Below are 20546 nucleotides of genomic sequence, written 5' to 3'. Positions count from 1 at the left end.
TGGTATGGAAATTCCCTCCACCAATGGAGGCTAGCATCTTAGAGGTTTAGATAATGGCCTGGAACACTGAGAGTTTAAGTGATTTGGTCCCATGATTGCACAGTTTAGTAAGTGTTAGGAGCAACACTTCACCCAGGTCTTCCTAACTCCAAGGCAGGCAATCTAGCTGCTCTCACAGTGAAATTAATGTTATTAAAAATAAGTATATAGTACTTTGAAAAATGTATATGTCTAGAATGTTATCTTGCATAGAGGATGTGTGTAATAAATGTCTACTCAACTGAATTTAAATAGAAGGTTACTTTGTCTTGGGTATAGATGTGTTCCTGAAAAGTAATGTAGAAATCAAATTATTTTTCTTTTGACTTGTTTCATAGATGTTTTATCCTGCTTCCTGAATGATTCTTCAATTGCCCAGAGCTCCTGACAATTTACTTTCAAGTTCCTTTGCTCCTCAGTCTAAAACTCCCTACCTATCATATAGTTTTAGAGAGTTTCCTCAGACTCTTAAGAACTTCAGTGACTGGCCTAGGGTCACACATCTAGTAAGTGTCAGAGGCTGGATTTGTACTCAGGGCTTCCTGATTCCAAGTCAAGCCCTCTCCTTGGTTTAAACTATTGATACTGAATCAAAGGGGTCTGTGTATAGTCTTCAGGAGGTCTGTGAACTTGGATAGGGAAAAATTATAACTTTATTTTTATTAATGAACTGAAATTTAGCATTTCCATCCATTATGAATGTAGACAACAAACCATTATTCTGAGAAGGGGTCCTTAGGTTTCACCAGACTGTCCATGGGGTCCAAGATCCAAAAAAGGTTAAGAATTCTTGGTCTACACAACTTTGCTAGACTCAGCTCATCTCATCTCAGCAATACAATGATCTAAGACAATTCCAAAAAACTCATGATGGAAAATGCTACCCATATCCAGAGAAAGAACTGTGGAGTCTGAATACAGATAGAAGCATATTATTTTCTCTCTCTTTTTTTTCTTTCTCGTGGTTTTCCCCTTTTGTTCTGATTCTTCTTTTACAACATGACTAATGTGGAAATATGTTTAATATGATTGTACATATAGCCTATATAAGATTGCATGCTTTCTTGGGGAGGGGGGAGGGGAGGGAGGGAGAAAAAATTTGGAACTCAAAATTTCTTAAAAGTGAATGTTGGAAACTATCTTTACATATAATTGAAAAAGATACTATTAAGTGGAAAAAATAAAATGCAAAAAAAAAAAGAAAGAAAAAAAGAAGTATTCTTGGTCTAAATAAATAGGCACTTGAATACTCAAAAGGAAGGGATACTTAGAGGAACTCTCTGGGCAATGTTTCTTATAAAGTATCTTTTTGTCAAACCTGTTCTCACTTCCATTTTATCTTTTTTTCAAGTTTTTAACTTTCATGTATCAGACTTTCTTAAAACTAGCATTGTAGACAACAAAACCTTTTCCAAATGTTGTGGGGAGAAGAGAATTGTGAGGTGGGGAAATTTTATAACCAATGGTACAGTTTCCCTATGCTACAGTGGCAAAATGCCCCTTAAGATACTGTGCCCTCAAAGGTTGTGGTTTGACCTGCAGTATACCTGTATCTATAAAATAGTGAGGTACTTGGTAAATATATTTCCTCTCCTCTCCTCCCCACAATTCCTCAAAGATTAGTGATATTTGGGGAGGGGGAAAGTTTTGCTTTTTCTTACCTTTTTTTTTAATCCACTGTATCTTTTCAACTTCAGAAAACTTTGTGATGTAGGTGTTTCAGTTATTATTTTTTTACTTTTACAGATAAGGAAGACAATTTATGCATGAGGCTGGTAGAGGTTATCAGGATTGCCCAAGGCCACACAGCTGGCCAGTGTCAGAGGCAGAATTGGATCAGGCTACAGGACCTACCCTCTAAGGGCATCCTTGAAGTGGAGTTTTACTGAACACACTACAAAAGAAGTGAGGCAGCAGTGCATAATGGGCATCGGACTTTGGGTCAGAAGACCTAGTTGTGATGTCTCCAGTTACTAGGCAGTTGAACTTGAGCAAAGCTAGCAGCATATCTGATATCAAGATATTTCTTATCTAGATGTGGGAAGTACAGGTGCCGTTACCTCCGACCTCACAAGGTGGTTGTATGTTGTACTCTAAGCAGGAATGGCAGCCTCTGAAGCAAATTCATTTGAGAATGATGGATGGGGTTGTGGGGATGACACTAAGGTACAACCACTCCAGTGGTAGACTGAGAGAGGAAGTCATGGTAGCTAAGGGGACTGGGGAACTAAGAGGTCAGGGTTTTTGAAGGCTTTAGGGATTGGAGTGGAGAAAATTGTTGTTAGTCCTTTGTTCTGAAGAGGACCAATGACATAAGGAGGGTGATGTCTTGGCTTGCAAGTGAATTGGATTTAAGTGAGGCAGAGCTGTGCAAAGTCATCAGTCTCATTCTGTCCTCCAGGGTCACCAGGTGTTCCTGACACCGAATCTAGTACTCTACTGTCCTTCCAATTATCTACACTCAAAACTCAGGTGTCATCCTTGACTCCTTAATCTCTCCTCTTTCATCCCCATATCCAATCTGTTGCCCAGGTCTTTTGATTTTACCTTCATAACATTTCTTGTATGAACTCTTGTTTCTCCTCTGACACTGACACCATCTTGGTGCAGGCCATCTTCAGCTTCTTGGCCCTTCTGTCTCAAATCTCTCTCTACTGCAGTCCATCCTCCAATTGACTGTCAGATTGATTTTTCTAAATCAAAGGTCTGACCATGTCACCACCATTCAATAAATGCCAATGGCTCCCTGTTTCTCCTGGATCAAATCTAAAATCCTCTGTTTAACTGTTAAAGACCTCTATATCCTGGTCCTTTCCTCCTTTACAGTTTTCTGATACTTTACTCCCCTTGACACACTCTGTGATTCAGCAAGACTGGCTTCTTTGTTGTTCCTTACACAAGACCTTCTTTCTCCCAGCTGTGGGCCTTTTTACTGGCTATCTTTCATACCTGGAACTCTCTCCTTCCTCAATCTCCCCCTCCTGGCTTCCTTAAAGCCTCGCTAAAGTCCTACCTGTTCATAAGAAGCCTTCCTGAATCCCTCTTAATGCTAGAACCTTCCCTCTGTTGATTATCTCCTATATACAGGATTATTTTACCTGTGTATTTCTTGTTTGTACATAGTTGTTTGCATGTTGTCTCCCTTATGACACTGAGCTCCTGGGGGGTAGGGACTATCTTTGTATCCCTAGTGTTTATAATAGTGATTGCCATGTAGTAAGTCATTACCAAATGCTTAGGCAGCTAGGTGGTACAGTGGATAGAACACTAGGCTTGGAATCAGGAAGACATCTTTTCGAGTTGAAATACGACTTTAGACACTTATTAGCTGTGTGACTCCGGGCAAGTCATTTACCCCTGTTTGCCTCAGTTTCCTCATCTATAAAATGAGTTAGAGAAGGAAATGGCAAACCACTTCAGTATATTTGCCAAGAGAACCCCACAGATCTGACTGTTGGGGCTCTCTGCCTAGTCAATCAATCAATAAACTTTTATTAAGCACCTACCATATGCTAGAGACTGTACTAAGCACTAGTCCCCAAATAGCAGTGATTAAAACTGAAAACTACCTCCCTGATCCCTACAAAAGTCAGCAGACATTGATTCTACCAAACTACCAGAAAGTAGAAAGAAACTACAAGTGGATGAAGGAGTGCAAAGTCAGTTAGTGTGCTGATAAATGTTTAACAATCAGCTCTCAAGGGGTAAACAATTGCACATATGACATACTTTTTTTTTTTTTGGCTAGGCAATAGGCTAAGTGACTTGCCCAGGGTCACAGAGCTAGTAAGTGTCAAGTGTGTGAGAATGGGTTTGAACTTGGGTCCTCCTGACTCCGGGGCCGATGCTCTATCCACCGTGCCATCTCGCTGCCACCCATATGACATAGTTTTAAGTTTAATCTACATCAACATTTTCTTAATCATTTTCTTAAGTCTAAACAATACACAAAACAATAAATCAAGCTTTGATTTGTAGCATTTCCTGGCTTCCCAGGTATGAATGCTCAGTGGAAATATAACAATTGACTCTTGGAAGCTGCTGGTCTGAGCTGGCCCCAGAACGTCTCTGGGTGGGGCAGAAGATGCAAACCCAATGCAGTCACAGCTACAAGGGAAAACATTCAATTCCTAAGAAAAAGAGTCCTGGAAACCTGGCTAGGGCCAGTTTTATTTTCTCCCTGAGTTTACTCTAGCCAGGGACCTGGGCCAGGCTCCTGGCAATCTCCAATGAGAAGATAATTGGACCATTGCCCTAGAGCTAGAAGGCACTTCATGGGCTATGATAATTTAAGCTCCTAATATTGCAGATGAGGAAACAGGTCCAGGGAAGTTGAATGATTTGCTTATAGTCAGGTATGGTCACTGTCAGAGGTAGGCTTTGAATCTAGATAGTCAGTGTACTTTTCCTGATGTAACACTTTGACTTCTAGAAGAGGCTGAAGATGTTCGGTCTCTGGTACGTGTGCGTGATGGGGGGGGCACTTGATTTTTGTACAATGGAGGAGTTCAAGTTGCAACCCAAAATGACATATTACTGCAATATTTAGCCTAATCAGCAATTATAAAAAAAAAGTTATACCTTTAATAAAAGAGGCATTTGAGGCATTCTAGAATAAACAAATGCAGAAATCAGCAGAATATTTGACTTGCAAGCATTACAACCAAAGAAACACAAGCAAGATGAATGCAGTTATAAAGAAAAGATCAAATATGAAATCAATTCTCTCATTTTATAGGCTACTTTTAAAGAAAAAAATAAAAGGCATTGCATTGAAGGCTAAAAGAAAGTCCAAAGAGGTATCATGAAGGCACCTATGGGGCTAAAGATTTAATAGGAATTTTAAAAATCTGGAGAACAGAAGGAGAGAGAAGATCTGGATTAATACTCCAAGGCTCAAATCTCATGGTCTTCTATAAGTCAATCAATATCTTTTGAGGGAGATACATCTCTTATATATCTTTTATATTTCTTAGGTCTTTTATATCTCTTACTTCCCCTTTCCTTGTGATTTTCAATTTTCAATTTTTAATTGTGGGAACAGGAAGAGGGGAGGTAAGAGATATAAAAAAACCAAAGATTCACCCTCGCCCAGGCCATAAGTGATCAGAAAAGAGGTAAGAATGTCTTTAGTCTCTCAACAAGAGTTAGGGCTGTCCCAGAAAAGGATAAAACCAATGGAAAGGAGGTCCTGGGATGGGGAGAACACAAGGAGAACTTGTCCTTGAAGGGGAAAGCGAAGGATGCCACTGAATAATAATTCCATAAGGAAGCATCTGTGTTAAGAGGTAGGCATCTTTAGTTTTATGGGAGGGGGGATTGAATGTGTTCATTAAAAGAACACTTTCCATTAGAAAGTGTTGTGTCTTCCAGGACTGCATCACACTCTGGGAAACAGGATATATGAGTTCCTAAGAACAGTCTGGGTAATAGAGGTTGTCCTACCTCAGATTAGAAGCAGAGATAGAATAAGCTAGCATTAGGAGCAGAGAATGATCATGGTGTGGTCACCATACAACACTGCTTCCATTCTACATTGAATATCTCATGAATAGGTGTTTCTAAGAAGGAGATAGTAGTAAACAGGGAGGAGGAGGTAAGATCTTCAAAGGCAATAACATAGAAACAGGATAAAAGAGGGAATTCAGATTTAGCACTCCAGAGCTTCTACCCTCAAGAAGGACACAAAGAGAATTACGAAGAAACAAATAAGGGAGAGCCAGTGATATGAAGAACAAAATTCAGACTGGAGCAGAAGGAAAAAGTAATAAGGAAGAGGATAAAATAAAAGCAAATTTATTGAAAAGGGCACTATAAAATAGTATCATTTAAAGTAAGAAGAGGAGAAGACTTTTGAACCATATGCCTAGCTGGTTGGGAGAAAAGGGCCCAAAAAAACCCAGAAACAAACAAACAAGCCCAGAAACAAATGGGTAAATAAAAAAATAAATAAATAATTAAAAGGAAGTTTCTGGGGAGCTGAATGGAAAGGAAGGACAGAGAAGCATAGAACTGGAAAGGATTGAGCTGGAGAGAGATGAGAGAGTGGGTAGAACTGGCAGGAGAAAGGAGTTTTCACCCAGATACTTCTGAGTCACAGTGATTAGAGGTACAGAAGGTAGGAATTTGCTAACCATAGTGTATGGAGAAGTACAAAGTACAGAGAAGCTGAATCACCTCCAAGGTTCTAATTAGAAAGGCCAGCTAATGTCTTTGCAGATCCTGACACTGAGGTAGATCTCTATAGTTGATACAGGGGAGTTTAAAGTGATAGATTATTTGACAGGAAACAGATCAACTGTCATAATCACTGACAGCCATTTGCTGAGTAATTCCTCTGTACTAGGTGCTGGTGTGGGGCAGTCTAATCTCTGAGAGAAATTATTATTTTTGCTATTATATTAATAACCAATTATTGAATTGGGATTCAGGCTTTTCTTCTCAATTTCTTCATTAAGGCCCAGCTCTTGTTGAAGTCAGTCTCAGAGGAGATGACTGATTGATGCTATTACCCCTAACCTTCAAAGAACATGCTCTTCAGTCTTGGTCAGGACCCCACCAACTAGGAGACCTAACTTCTGTTTAGAGTGCAAATAGAATCCAGTCTGGGCAAGTTCTTATCCTGGGGAAAGGAACTCCTATCATTGCACCCCTCCATTACATTTTAGGGTGACCCAGCTCATGAAGGAGAAAGCCAACCAGAGTGGTCTGGATGGAGATGGATGGAGATGGTGTCCAGATTGCTGAAAGAGGCTGAGTCTTATAATCAAGACATGTTCTCAGCAGCTGAAGACTTTTAGCCCACCTTCTCATTTAAATGTCCATCCATCAGGGTTGATTTTTTAGTTGTCAAGGGAATTCCCTTTCAAGGGTTATTTAAAGCTTTCAGGATCTCAATGAAGCATCTTTGGTTACCAAGATAAACCATTATTGATTTATTGATTGCTGGCTGGCCTGATTAATAAATTGATTATTCATTACCCAGAAACTCTGTCTCTTAGGGTTTTTCATTTGTTTCACCCCATCTAAAGGTGGTTACCAGAAAGGAGTGTGATGGACACAGGGAGGGGGAAGCTGGGAGCTGGGTGAAGGAGCATGGCTGGCAATTCCTGGCATGCCTCCTCCCTGATAGGAAACTATCCTCAGGATAGTTTGGGTTTGGTTGGGAGGACCAAATAAAATATTGCCCATTAAACACTATAGAAATGTGAAATAGTGTTAGTATTTCCTGCAGCATGAACCCTCTTTCTTCCCAAAGCCTCCCCAAATTAGACTGCATCTTGTGGAGACTATCAGAGGTTTTATCTGTAGATTTCATTGATGATGCTGCCAAGGCTGGAGCTTCCCCCAAGGGAGATTTCCTTTGCTTCATTTAAGTTGATTTAATGCGAATTACTTCCTGTTAGGATGCCAGGTGGTATCTTTCTAGGAGAGAAACAAAAATCCTGTCATCTCTGCTTCAATTTCAGTGCTTGTCTCCAGAAGCAAAGTGGACCTCTGTGGATCCAGGAAAACAGGCTCTCAAGTAAAACATGGTCCACGTTTCACATTTCTTGTACTATAGGTGAAAACAAATATTTCTTCCTAAAGACAGGAGGAGATGGGGAAGAAGATGCAGTGGCCCTTTGGCACAGCGTCGTCTTGGGGATCCAGTTACCCCAAATAGTGAGATCGTCAATAAGCCTTTGTTAAGTTCCTATTATGTACCAGTCACTGTGCTAAACACTGGGGAAACATTGGTAGGCAACAGATCATCCTTACTTTCAAGATGTTCACAGTCTTATGGGGGAGACAACTTGCAAACAAATGAGATCTATAGTGGATAAATTGGAGATAATCAACAGAGAGAAGGCATTAAAGTCTTCCTTTAGAAGCTGGACTTTTAGTTAGGACTTGAAGGAAGCCATGAATCCTACTGAAACATGCACTAGACCAGGAAAGCCACCCAAAAAGGACCGATCTTCTTCAACAGGAAGGTTAGGGTTGATCTGGCTTTGCAGTTTGGCATCTGCACTTGCTGTTCTTTTGTGAGACATGGCTTTGGAGACCCTGTCCCTCCCAGCTGTAGTAGAGGTTGACTGGCTGACTGACTTCTGTGCAGGTCTGTGCATTTTTGGGCAAGTAATCCAAACTAGTCTTGACTCCTCTGATCAGAAATATAAAATTCAACACGGAACTGGGCCACATCTGGAGACCCTTGCAGCAGAGTCATTGGGAAAAGTGATTCTGTGGGAAGGGAGGGGAAGGCTGCTTCCTCTTTCCCTTCCTTCACTTTGCTCTGTGTTGACCCTAAGATTCACTATCTCTCCTTGTTCCCTTCCTCTTTTTTTCCCCTTAAGATCTGGAATCCACCCTGCTGAAGCTTAGCATTGTCAGCAAACAGGACAAATGTGGGCTACGATGGGGGGAGGAAGGAGGGGGAAGGGAGGGAATTTAGACCATCAGGGCTTTATTTCTAGCAGGCAGTGCTTTCCTAGCTTCTGCTAGGAAAAAACCTACCCTATATGGGAAGCAAAGCGTAGGACCTGAAAGGGGCTCATTGTAGATTTATGGTCATTTTATTTCTAGGTAGTTTCAAATGGACAACTAGAAGAGGAGCTAAAGATAAAAGCCTCTTTACTTGCTCAAAGGTAAAAATGGACATATTTGGAACCAAGGATAAAAGAAGGGTTATTTCAAAATGAACATTACTCCCTCTAGGTTGTCATGTTAAGCGAGACCCTAACTGTGGATCCTTGAGCAAGTCAGCCAACTGTGTATTTTAATTTATTCACCTGAAACATATGCTGCTTCTCTCACAAGACCTGAGGAGCTATAATAAAGTGAATGCAAACATTTTGCCTACAGATGGTGCTGTGTAAATGTATAACAGCTATTGAAGTCATGACCTTCTCTTTCAAATATTTGATGAATTGAATCAGTCACCTGGTTCTGGAATGACTAGGACTCCTAAAGGTCTAGATAGTCATTCTTCAACAACCCAAACTGGGTTGTTTAAAATGCTGAAGACTTCAGATTTCTCTGGGCTGAACATTCTTTTTCTGAAGGCAGGTTTCCTATTTATATTGTGGCAGGTAAAGTTGAAAATAGGAGGGTTGAACTTAGATGATCTTTAAGGTCCTTTCCAGTTCAAAGATTCTATGAGTCTATGACTCATTTAAAATCAGACATTCATTGGGAGGAATTTCTTTTACTTTTTTTCTTTTTTTGTTGGTATAGAAGAAAATTTATAGTAAGAGATTCCAGAGATCATTTCAGAACAGAATTATAATGTATGTAAATGAGACATCCCAAATAGTTATGGACTATAATGGTTAAGAATATTCTAAGATGAATTCTACCTAAATTAATTTATTTACTGAGTGCCATACCAAGCTACCAAAAATATTTTATAAAGCTAGAAAAATAATAAAAGTCACTTGGAAGAACAGAAAGTCAAGAATATCAAGAAAATTAATTAAAATTAATGTGAAGGAAAGTGGTCTAGCCATACCAGATCTCAAACTGTATTATAAATAGGTAATCACCAAAACAATTTGGAATGGGCTAAGAAATAGAACAGTACATCCAGAGAAAAAACTATGGAGTCTGAATGCAGATTGAAGCTTGCTATTTGCTCTTTTTTTTTGTTCTATTTTGTTTTGTTTCTTCTTTCTTGTGGTCCCTCCTATTGGTTCTAATTCTTCTTTACGACATGACTTATGTGAAAATATGTTTAATAAGAATGTGTATGTAGAGTCTATATCAAATTGCATGCTGTCTTGGGGAGGGAAGCAGGGAGGAAGGGGGAGAAAATCTAAAACTCAAAAGCTTATGGAAGTGAATGTTGAAAACTAAAAATAAATAAATTAATTTAAAAAAAAATAGAGTGGTAGATCAATGCACTGGATTAGTACACAATACACAGTAGTAAATGACCAAAGTAATTTAGTGCTTGATAAACTCAAAGATTTCAGTTTTAGGGACAAGAAAGCATTATTTGATGAAAACTGCTGGGAAAACTAGAATGCAGTTTGGCAGAAACTAGGTACAGACCAACATCTCACACCATATTACCAAGATAAGATCAAAATGGGTACACGATTTAGACATAAAGGGTGACATCATAAGCAAATTAGGTGAGCATGGAATAGTTTACCTGTCAGATCTATGGAGGAGGTAAAAATTTATGACCAAACAAGAGACAGAGAGCATTACAAGATGTAAAATGGATAATTTTGGTTATATTAAATTAAAATTTTTTTACATAAACAAAACTAATGCAGCCAAGATTAGAAGGAAAGCAGAAAACTAAGGGGGAAATTTTTTATAGCAAGTTTCTCTGATAAAGGTCTAATTTCTCAAATATATAGAGAGTTGAGTCAAATTTTTAAGAATATGACAAATAAGAATTGACAAATGGTCAAAGGATATGAACAGGCAGTTTTCAGATGAAGAAATCAATACTATCTATAACCATACGAAAAAACGCTCTAAATTACTATTGATTAGAGAAATGCAAATTAAAACAACTCTGAACTACCAACTCATAACTACCAGATTTCTGTCATACTAATGTGACAGAAAAGGAAAATAATAAATGTTGGAGGGGATGTAGGAAAATTGGGACATTAATGAACTGTTGGTGGAGTTGTGACCTGATCCAACCATTCTGGAGAACAATTTGGAACTATGCCCAAAGGGCTATAAAACAGTGCATACCCTTTGATCTAGAAATATCTCTTCTAGGTCTATATCCCAAGGAGATTTTTTTTTAAGGGAAAAGGACCTATACATACAAAAATATTTATAGTAGCTCTTTTTGTGGTGGCAAAGAATTGCAAGTTGAAGGGATGCCCATCAATTGTGGATGGCTTAATAAGTTGTGGTATATGAATGTAATGGAATATTATTGTTCCATAAGAAATAATGAGCATGCAGATTTCAGAAAAATCTGGAAAAATTTAACATAAACTGATTCTGAGTGAAGTGAGCAGTACTAGAAGAACATTGTACACAGTAACTGCAACATTCTGTGATAATCAACTTTGATGGACTTAGTTCTTCTCAACAATGCAATGATCCAAGATAGTTCCAAAGGACTCATCATGAAAAATGTTGTTCACATCCAGAGAAAGAACTGATAGAGTCTGAAGGCAGATTGAAGCATACTCTCACTTTCTGTATTTTTTGTATTTTTTTCCCCTTTGCATCCATGCCTTCTTTCATAACATGACTAATGTGATAATAAGTTTTGCACAACTGAATATGTATAACCCACATCAAATTGCTTACTGTCTCAGGGAGAAAGGAGGTAAGGGAGGGAGAGAGAACATTTGGAACTCAAACATTTTTTAAAATGAAGGCTAAAATTGTCTTTACATGTAACTGGAGAAAAATAAAATATTATTTTTTTAAAAGGATGCTTTCAGCAAAACTTGGAAAGACTTACATGAACTGATAAAAAATGAAGTGAGCAGAACCAGAAGAACATTGTACCCCCTAACAACAAAATTGTTTGATGATCAATGTGAATGACTTAGCTATTTTCAGCAATACAAAGATCCAAGATAATTCAAAGGACTTATCTTGAAAAATGCTATCCATTTCTAGAAAAAGAACTAATGGAGTATGAATGCAGATTGGAGCATACTATTTTAAACTTTTTAAATATTTTTCCTGTTTTTTTTTCCGGTCTGTGTTTTCTTTCACAATATGACTAATATGGAAATATGTTCTGCATGAGTGCACATGTATAACCTATATTAAATTATTTGCCTTCTCAATGAGGGGGGAAGAGAGGGATGGAGAGGATTTGGAATTAAAAATTTTGAAAATGAATATTAAAATTGTTTTTGCATGTAATTGAAAAAATATTAAAAGAAAAATGATACTCTAATATGAGGTAGAGCCAAGATGGCAGATTAGAGGTAGTAACTCAGATGAATTCTCTCAACATTCTCCTCCAAACAACTTTAAAATAATGCCTCAAATCAAACTTTGGAGCAGTAGCACCAACAAAAGGTCAGGCTGAGACATTTTTTCAGCCTAAGAAGATTTAGGAAGTATGCAGGAGAAGTCTGTGACACCGAGGTGCGGGTCTGTCCAGAGCACAGTCTTCATGGTGCCAGCAGCAGCAACATTTAGAGGTGACTGCAGCAACAGCAACAGTAGCTTTGGGAATTCTCAGACCAGACAACTAATCAGAAAGGTTACAGAGAACCCTTCATTGGCACTGATGGCAGCTGGCACTGATGGGCAACTCTACTGCCCATAGCAGTTCTGGGTCACAATTCCATGGGAGTGTTTGTGGTCAGTCACAAGGAAGAAGAGGATCTGGTCCCAGTTCCAGGGTAAAGAAGAGCACTAGCACTTGTTGGTGCATAGGAACAGGGGCCGTTTCTGGATAAAGACCAAAGCATAGACCAAAATTTCTGTGACCACACTTCTCCCAGCATAACATGACTTTGGAAGCACCAAAAACTTGTGGAACTCCAGAACCAAAACAGCAGCACATAAAAGCCTGAAGCTTGGCACTCCCAGGTGAGCAGAACCCAACTTTAACATAAAATTCAAAGTTAAGAAATAGGCTGAAAAAGTGAGCAAACAATAAAAAAAGAATTTGACCATAAAAAAGCTACTATGATGGCAGGGAAGACCAAGACACAAACTCAGAAAAAGAAAGCAGTATGAAAACAGCTTCAAGTAAAGCCTCACAGAAAAATCCTAATTTGACACAAGTCTAACAAGAATTACTGGAAGAGGGGGCCAGCTAGGTGGTGCAATGGATAGCACTCCGGCTTTGTAGTCAGGAGGACCTGAGTTCAAATCCAGCCTCAGACACTTGACCTTTACTAGCTGTGTGACCCTGGGCAAGTCACTTAACCCTGATTGCCTCACCAAAAAGCAAAAACAAATAAGTAAAATAAAATAAAAAGAATTACTGGAAGAGTTAAAGAAAGAGACAAGAGTGGTAAAGGAAAAGAAATGAGAGTAATGCAAGAAAATTGTGAAAAGAAAATTAACAGCTTGACAAAAAAAGGCACCAAAAATACTGAAGAAAATAACAGAATTGGCCTAATAGTGAAAGAGGCACAAAAATTCACTGAGGAAAAGATTTTCTTAAAAAACAAAATAGGCCAAAAGGAAAAGGAGGTACAAAATCTCACTGAAGAAAATAATTCCTTAAAAATTAGAATTGGGGGGGCAGCTAGGTGGTGCAGTGGATAGGGCACTGGCCCTGAAGGCAGGAGGACCTGAGTTCAAATCTGGCCTCAGACCAAACACTTGACACTGTGTGACCCTGGGCAAGTCACTTAACCCCAATTGCCTAAAAAAATAAAATTAGAATTGGGCAAGTGGGAGGCAATGACTCCATGAGACATTAAGAAACAATAAAACAAAGTAAAAAGAATGAAAAAATAGAAGAAAATGTAAAATATCTGATTGGAGAAACAACTGACCTGAAAAATAGATCAAGGAGAGACTTTTTTTTTTGGTTGTGACAGGCTTTATCTTTTTTTCCTGATAATTAATTTATTTTTAATTTTCAACATTCACTTCCATAAGATTTTCAATTTTAAATTTCCATCCCCTCCCACTCCTCTTCCTCCTCTCCCCAAGACAGTGTGCAATCTGATAGAGGCTCTACTAATACATTCATATTAAGCGTGTTTTACCATTAGTCGTGATGTAAAGAAGAGTTAGAACTAATGGAAGGAACCATGAGAATAAAGCAATAAAACAACAAAGGAAAAGGAAAACAAATAGTATGCTTCCATCTGCATTCAGACTCCAGAATTCTTTCTCTGGATATGGATAGCAATTTCCATCATGAGTCTTTTGGAGTTGTCTTAGATCCTTGCATTGCTGTGAAGAGCCAAGTCTATCAAAGTCAGTCATTGCACAATGCGGCTGTTACTGTGTACAATGTTTTCCTGGTTCTGCTCATTTCACTCCAAGAGAACATAATATACAGTAATAACAATATTGTTTTAAGAACAATTCTGAGTGACTAAGTCATTCTGACTATTATAAATACCCAAATTAACTACAAAGGACCTATGAAGGAAGAAGCTATCTGCATCCCAAGAAGACACTGATAAATAGAAGTATGTATAGAATGATTTTACATATATACACATATATGTGTTTGTGTACAGAGATAGCCTTCTCTAGGGTAGAGAAGGGAGGGAAGAAAAAAGATAAAAAAGGAAGTTACGAGATAACTTTATGATATATTTGAAAAGAATAGCAAGTTGTACATAATAGGTATGCAATTTCATGTGCAATCATTTTTTCCTATTTTACTGTGTTATGGAAATGTTTCTTGTATTTTTAAGTTCAGAACAAAACAAATATGTATGTAAAAAATAAAATTTAAAAAAAAAGAAAGAGAATGAGAAAAGTATTGCAGGACTGGCAAATAGCAAATGTAGTTCTGGTTTTTGTAGGGAAAAAAAACCCAAAAGAGTAGATTTTATAAACTACAGCCCAGCTAACTTGTTGTAGATTTCTGGCAAAATTTTCAAGCATGTTATTAGAGGAATGGTTATCAAAACAGAAAAGGATATACTGATGACAAAGAGTCATCATTAGCATTAACAGGAAATAAATTTTAAAAAAGGAAATAAGGTTAATCTGGTCTGACCTATTTCTGTTAGGTCAGGCCAGAGTAACCTTATTTCCTTTTTTCAATAGGGCAGTTAGATTGGTAGATCACGGTTATGTTGCACATACAGTTTGCTTAGCTTTTAGTAAAGCATTTGATTAAGTTTCTCAATAAACTTTTTGTGAACAAGATGGAAAGACATGGTCGAGGATAATAAAATTAGATTTAGAACTGGTTGAAAGCCTCCTAGACCCAATGAGTAGTCATTATTGATTCAATATTATCTGGGAAGGAGGCCTCTAGAGGAGTACTTGAGGGATCTCTGCTTGGCCTTGTGCTGCTTAATATTTTAATTAGTGATTTAGATAGAGGTATAGACGGTATATTTCTTGAATTTGCTAATGACTCAAAACTAGGAGAGATGTCTACCATATTGAATGACAGAATTAGGATCTAAATAGATTTTGAAAAGCTGGAACACTTGACTGAATCTTAATAGGAAAAAGATAAAGTCATAAATAATCTTGGGCTGTTTCACAGGTATGAGATAGGTGAAGTATGCTTAGATAGTTATTCATTTAATAAAGATCTTGCAGTTTTAGGGACTACAAGTTCAATATGAGTCAATGGGGTGATTAGGGTAGCCAAAAAAAGCTAGCTTTTTTTGTTGAATGATTGGGAGCATAGTGTCCAGAATTGGGGGGTGGTGTTGGTAATAATCCTAATATACTCTGTCTTGAGCAGTCAGTCCATAAGCATTTATTAAGTGCTTACTTTGTGTCAGGCCCTGTGCTAAGTGCTAAGGCTACAAAAAGAGGTAAAAAGATAGTCCCTGCCCTCAAAGAGTTCACAATCTAATGAGGGAGACAATAAGGTAACAGATATGTACAAACAATTTATGTACATGATAAATAGTAAATAATTAAAAGAGAGAAGGCATTAGAATTAAGAGGGGTTAGGAAAGTCTTCCTATAGAAGATGGGATTTTAGTAGGGACTCGAAGGAAGCCAGGGAAGGCAGGAAGCAGAAATGAGGAGGGAAAGGTTTCTAGTCATGGAGGACAGCCAGATAAAATACCTAGAGCTGAGAGATGGAGTGTCTTGTTTATTGAACATTGTGGAAGCCAGTGTCACTGAATCAAACATTATGTGTGTGCGTTTAGGAGAATGGAGAGGTGGTGGAGCAGGGGAGCAGTGTAAAGTATAAGAAGACTGGAATGATAGAAGGAGACTAGTTTATGAAGGGCTTAGAATGCCAAACATAAGATTTCATATTTTATCCTTGGGGCATAAGGGAACCCCTAAAGTTTATTGAGTAGGGATGGGAGTGGATATGTTATTTCCAGAGTAAAAAATTCAGGTTAGGACCTTAATAATGTAGAGAGATCAGAAGAGGACAAGCAGGATATAGTGAGGGACCTAAAGAACACACCTTATAAGGACTGGTGAAAGGATGTGGAGAGTCTTATTGTGTTGAAGAGATTTAGTAGGGACATGATAACATTCTCAGGTATCTGAAGAATTGCCATGCAGAAGAGGAATTGGACATTTTTTTTTTTTTGCTCTTGACCCTAGAAGGCAGAACTAGGAGCTATGAGTGGTATTTAAAAAAAGGACAATTTAGGTTTGATGGCAGGAAACATTTCCTAACAGTTAGAGTTGGCTAATAGTGGAATGGGCTGCCTTGGGAGATGGGCTTGGCTCTTATTGGAGGTCTTCAAGAAATAGCTGGATGTATCCAGAAAAGAACTGGTAAATAGAAGTATGTATAGAATGATTGTATTATATATACATATTTGTCTCTAATGTTAGCCATCTCTAGGGTGGGGGAGGGAAAAAAGAAAAGGGGAAAAAAGAATTTTACATGAAAACTTTATTATGTATTTTAAAAGGACAGCAAGTTGTACATGATAGATTTGCAGTTTCATGTGCAATCATCTTTTTAAAATTATACTGTGTTATGATTTTTTTTAAAAGATAGCTAGAAGCATTTTTTCTTTTTTTGGTTTGGCTAGGTAGGATCACACAGCTAGTGAGGCTGGATTTGAACTCAGGCCCTCCTGACATGAGGTCCAGTGCTCTATCCACTGCATCACCTAGCTGCCCCTATGTCAAGTATGTTCTAACAAGGATTCTTATTCTATTACAGGGTGGGCTAGGTGGCCTCGTTTCCCTTCCAACTCTGAAAATTCTATCATTCAGTCCATTTCAGTGCCAATCTTAAGTCCATATTTAATTGTTCATTTTGACCTCAGTGGACAACCATAAAAATGTTTGATTATGGATGTATTTTGAAACACCTTAAGAGTTTGTGAGTGATCCCCAGACTTTGGGGGGATCTGTGAAGAGGTGACAAATATTTTAATGGAGAATAACAAAAAGCACCCTTTGGGAGAATATTTTTAATGTTTCTGAAAGGCAAGAGAAAAACAATGGAGCCCCTACTGATGGCTGTTAGCATCCATTGACTTGAAATTGTGCAATATCCTCATTTTCCCCACCAGATTTCTCATTTACTGGCTGATTCATTGGACAAACTTTAGGGCAATGAGTATATTTGAGTAGACAAAATGATATAGCACTGGCTCTGGATTCAGAAGATCTGAGTTGAAAATCCCAACTCTATCACTTATTGCCTATTTGGCTTTGGGCAAATCACTTAAGGAGCTCAGTGGGCCTCAGTTTCCCCATCTTTACAATGAGGGGGTTGGACAAGATGACCTCTGAGGTTAATTCCAGCTCTAATTTTATGATCCTATGGGGCTACCTTTGAAAATGAAGATGTAGCAGTGTAGGAATGACCATTAGGCAGTTCACCATATGAACCACTTTATCTTGACATTTTGAAAAGCAACTCTTTTTGCTAGTTACTTAGCTGCACAAAAAAGCACGAGTGTCAAACTGTTCACTCAGTCAAAGTGAAAGTGTAGTGTGCACTTAGAGATAGCAGCCTACTATCACAATGCTTGCCCTGAGGATTTTTAGAAGCCCTCTCTCTCCCTTTCCCTCTCTCTTTCCTTCTTCCTCTCCTCTGTCTCCCTCCTTCCCTCCGTTCCTCATTCCCCATTCCCTCTCCCTCTTCTTCTCCCTCCTTCTCTTTCCTCCCTCTCTCCTTCCTCCTCTCTCTCCCTTCTTCCTTCTTCCTCTCCCTCCTTCCTTCCTCCTCTCCCTCATTCTATTTCCTCCCTCTCTCTCCTTCCTTCCCTCTCCTCCCTTTCCTCTTTTCCCTCTCCCTCCTTCTCTTTCTCCTTCCCTCTCTTTCTCTCTCCCTCTCTTGAGAACTGCAAAGAGTTCAGTTTGGATTAAGTACGAGGTACATGAGGGTGAATGAGAGAAAAGACCTGAAAGGTAGGTTGAGACTAAAATGTGTAGGCTTTGAATGCCAGGTAGAATTTAGATTTTACTTTAATAGGCAATAGAGAAAAAGTGAAAGTTTCCAAACCAAGGGAAGACAATACTGGATCTGGACTCTAGGAATGTTAAGCTAGCAGCAGTAGAGTAGGAGTGCCCTGAATTCATGAATGAAGGAGTCATAAAACTTGGGTTTGAACTTTAGTTCTTTAAGTCATAAGACTTTAACCAGGGGTAGGGAAGCTGTGACCTCAAGGTCACATGTGGCCTTCTAGGTCCTTGGGTTCGGCCTTTTGACGGAGTTCAAGTTTCACAGAACAAATCCTTTTATTTAGAGGATATGTTCTGTGAAGTTTGGATTCAGTCAAAGGACCGCATAGATAGAAAGACAGGTAGATAGGCAGACAGATAGATAAATAGATGAGTGGATGGATAGATGAGTTGGTAGATGGATAGATAAATGGATGGATAAATAGATGTTTATGTAAAGTCATTAAAAAGTATTTTTTTTTTGTTGGGAAGTGGAGCATTAACCCCCAAGGGGATCATGAAAGGCCATATATAGAAACAGGCACTTGAGCTGAACTTTGAAGGAAGCTAGGGATTCACAGAAATAGAGATAAGTAGGGACTTCATTGCATGCGGGCCAGCCCATGCAAAAGTGCAGAGATAGGAGATGATATGTCCTATGTGAGAAATAGCAATAAAGCCAATTTGAATGTCTTGTAAAGTATTCAGAAAGTGAACACTTTGGTATGGATTATAGAGGCATCCTAGTAGTGTGAACACATGAAGGACAGAGAAGACAGTAAGAAAACTCAGTATGAGAACTGGAATGGAGTCTCAGAGGTCATCCAATACAACTCCCTCATTTTTTGGATGATGAAAATGAGGATGGGGGCAGCTAGGTGGTGCAGTGGATAGAGTACTGGCCCTGGATTCAGGAAGGCCTGAGTTCAAATCCGACCTCAGACATATAACACTTACTAGCTGTGTGACCCTGGACAAGTCACTTAACCCCATTGCCTAGCCAAAAAAAAAAAAAAAAAAAGAAAGAAAGAAAGAAAAAAGAAAACGAGGATGGGGAGGTGAAGTGATTTGCCCCAAGTTACTTAGTAAAGAGTAGAGCTTGGACCTAGGTCTTTTTGCTACGTTGGACAGCTGGTGCAGTGGATAGAGTGTTAGCCCTGAAGTCTGGATGACCTAAGTTCAAATCTGATGTAAGACACTAGCTGGGTGACCCTGAGCATGCCACTTAACCCTGTTTGCCTCAGTTCCTCCTCTGTAAAATGAGCTGGAGAAGGATATGGCAAACCATTCAGGTGTTTTTGCCAAGAAAACCCCAAATGGAGTCACAAAGAGTCAGAACTGACTGAAAATAATTGAACAGAACACTTCTTGCTACAAATGAGGACCCTGTAGAAGAACTTTTTTTTCCTTCCCCTCCCCTCCCCTCCCCTTCCCTGCTTAGCCTACCCACCTCTCATAATCCCCTGAGTACTAGAGGGCTCAGAAGGAGGAAGTATTATGGGGAGCCTTTCCTCCTCAACTTTCCTCTCAATGTGCTTCCCCCTTTCCTTCTCCCACTTGATTTTTTAAATTCAGTTTTATTTTACTTTTATTTCCAAATTTTCTCACTCTTCCCCATGTTTTTCCTCCTACTTGAACTCCTATCCACATCACTTTGGGTAGGAACCTGGGGGTCCTACTATACTCTGATTCTTGGGCCCACTCTCTCTTTCCTAATAACAGTAAGCCACTTCCCTCCAACCTCTCCTCCTTCCCCTCTCACTGTGGACATAGTTACTCAGATTATTTGGATGAACAGGGATTCACTACCTAAACTCTCTCTGGTATACCTTACCATGTGCCTTGCCATGCTATATATCTTATTTGCCCTGTGACTGTGCCCTCCAGACTGACAGGTAGAGCCATCTGCCAGTCAATACACTCTGAGGACCTCCAGGTATTTCCATCTGCTTTGTAGACAAATTCTTCTATACATTTTTGTCTCCTCCAATTAGAATGTGAGCTCCTCAAAAATAGGGAGCAAAGGACTGTCTTGCCTTTATTTTTACTTCAAGCATAATGTATGGCATATGCTAAGTCCTCACTCATTCATTCAAATTAGGGTTGTTCCCTATTGCATCACTTATTAGACTAGAGAGGGACCGAATCTGGGACTCAAAAGTGGAAGGGAATGTATGGGAACCAACTTTTGCTTTCCTTTCACACCTTCTTTCACGACTTTCCTTCCTACCAATTAGAGAAACGCTGTTCTGGACCAAGAGATCAAGAGCATCTGTTGGGGGAAAATAATCTGAATTTGCTTACAAATGAATTTTCTTTTTAATGTCCCCTCATAGATCCCAGAGAGCTTTCCCATGAAACATGTCAATTCTCAAGATGTATCAGTCTACTGAAAGCAGAAAAAAATAATTCCTGGATCAAGGAAAGCATATTTTCTTTAAAGCTGGAGACATATTCAAGAACCGATTTTTCTTCCTCCCTCCCTCCTTCCCTTCCTTCCTTCCTTCCTTCCTTCCTTCCTTCCTTCCTTCCTTCCT

The 20546-nt window shown here is 38.9% G+C and overlaps 1 long non-coding RNA gene across 1 annotated transcript in view; it reads left to right on the top strand.

Annotated features, from left to right (window-relative positions):
* The window catches only part of LOC114044116, a 30760-nt gene that overhangs the window by 5797 nt on the left and 4417 nt on the right, over positions 1 to 20546 (top strand). The gene's annotated exons all lie outside the window — the stretch shown is intronic.

The sequence above is a fragment of the Vombatus ursinus genome, unplaced genomic scaffold, assembly GCF_900497805.2.
Source record: "Vombatus ursinus unplaced genomic scaffold, bare-nosed wombat genome assembly UNPS02014772.1, whole genome shotgun sequence".
NCBI lineage: Eukaryota > Metazoa > Chordata > Mammalia > Diprotodontia > Vombatidae > Vombatus > Vombatus ursinus.
This window is presented reverse-complemented; position numbering and strand designations above follow the sequence as displayed.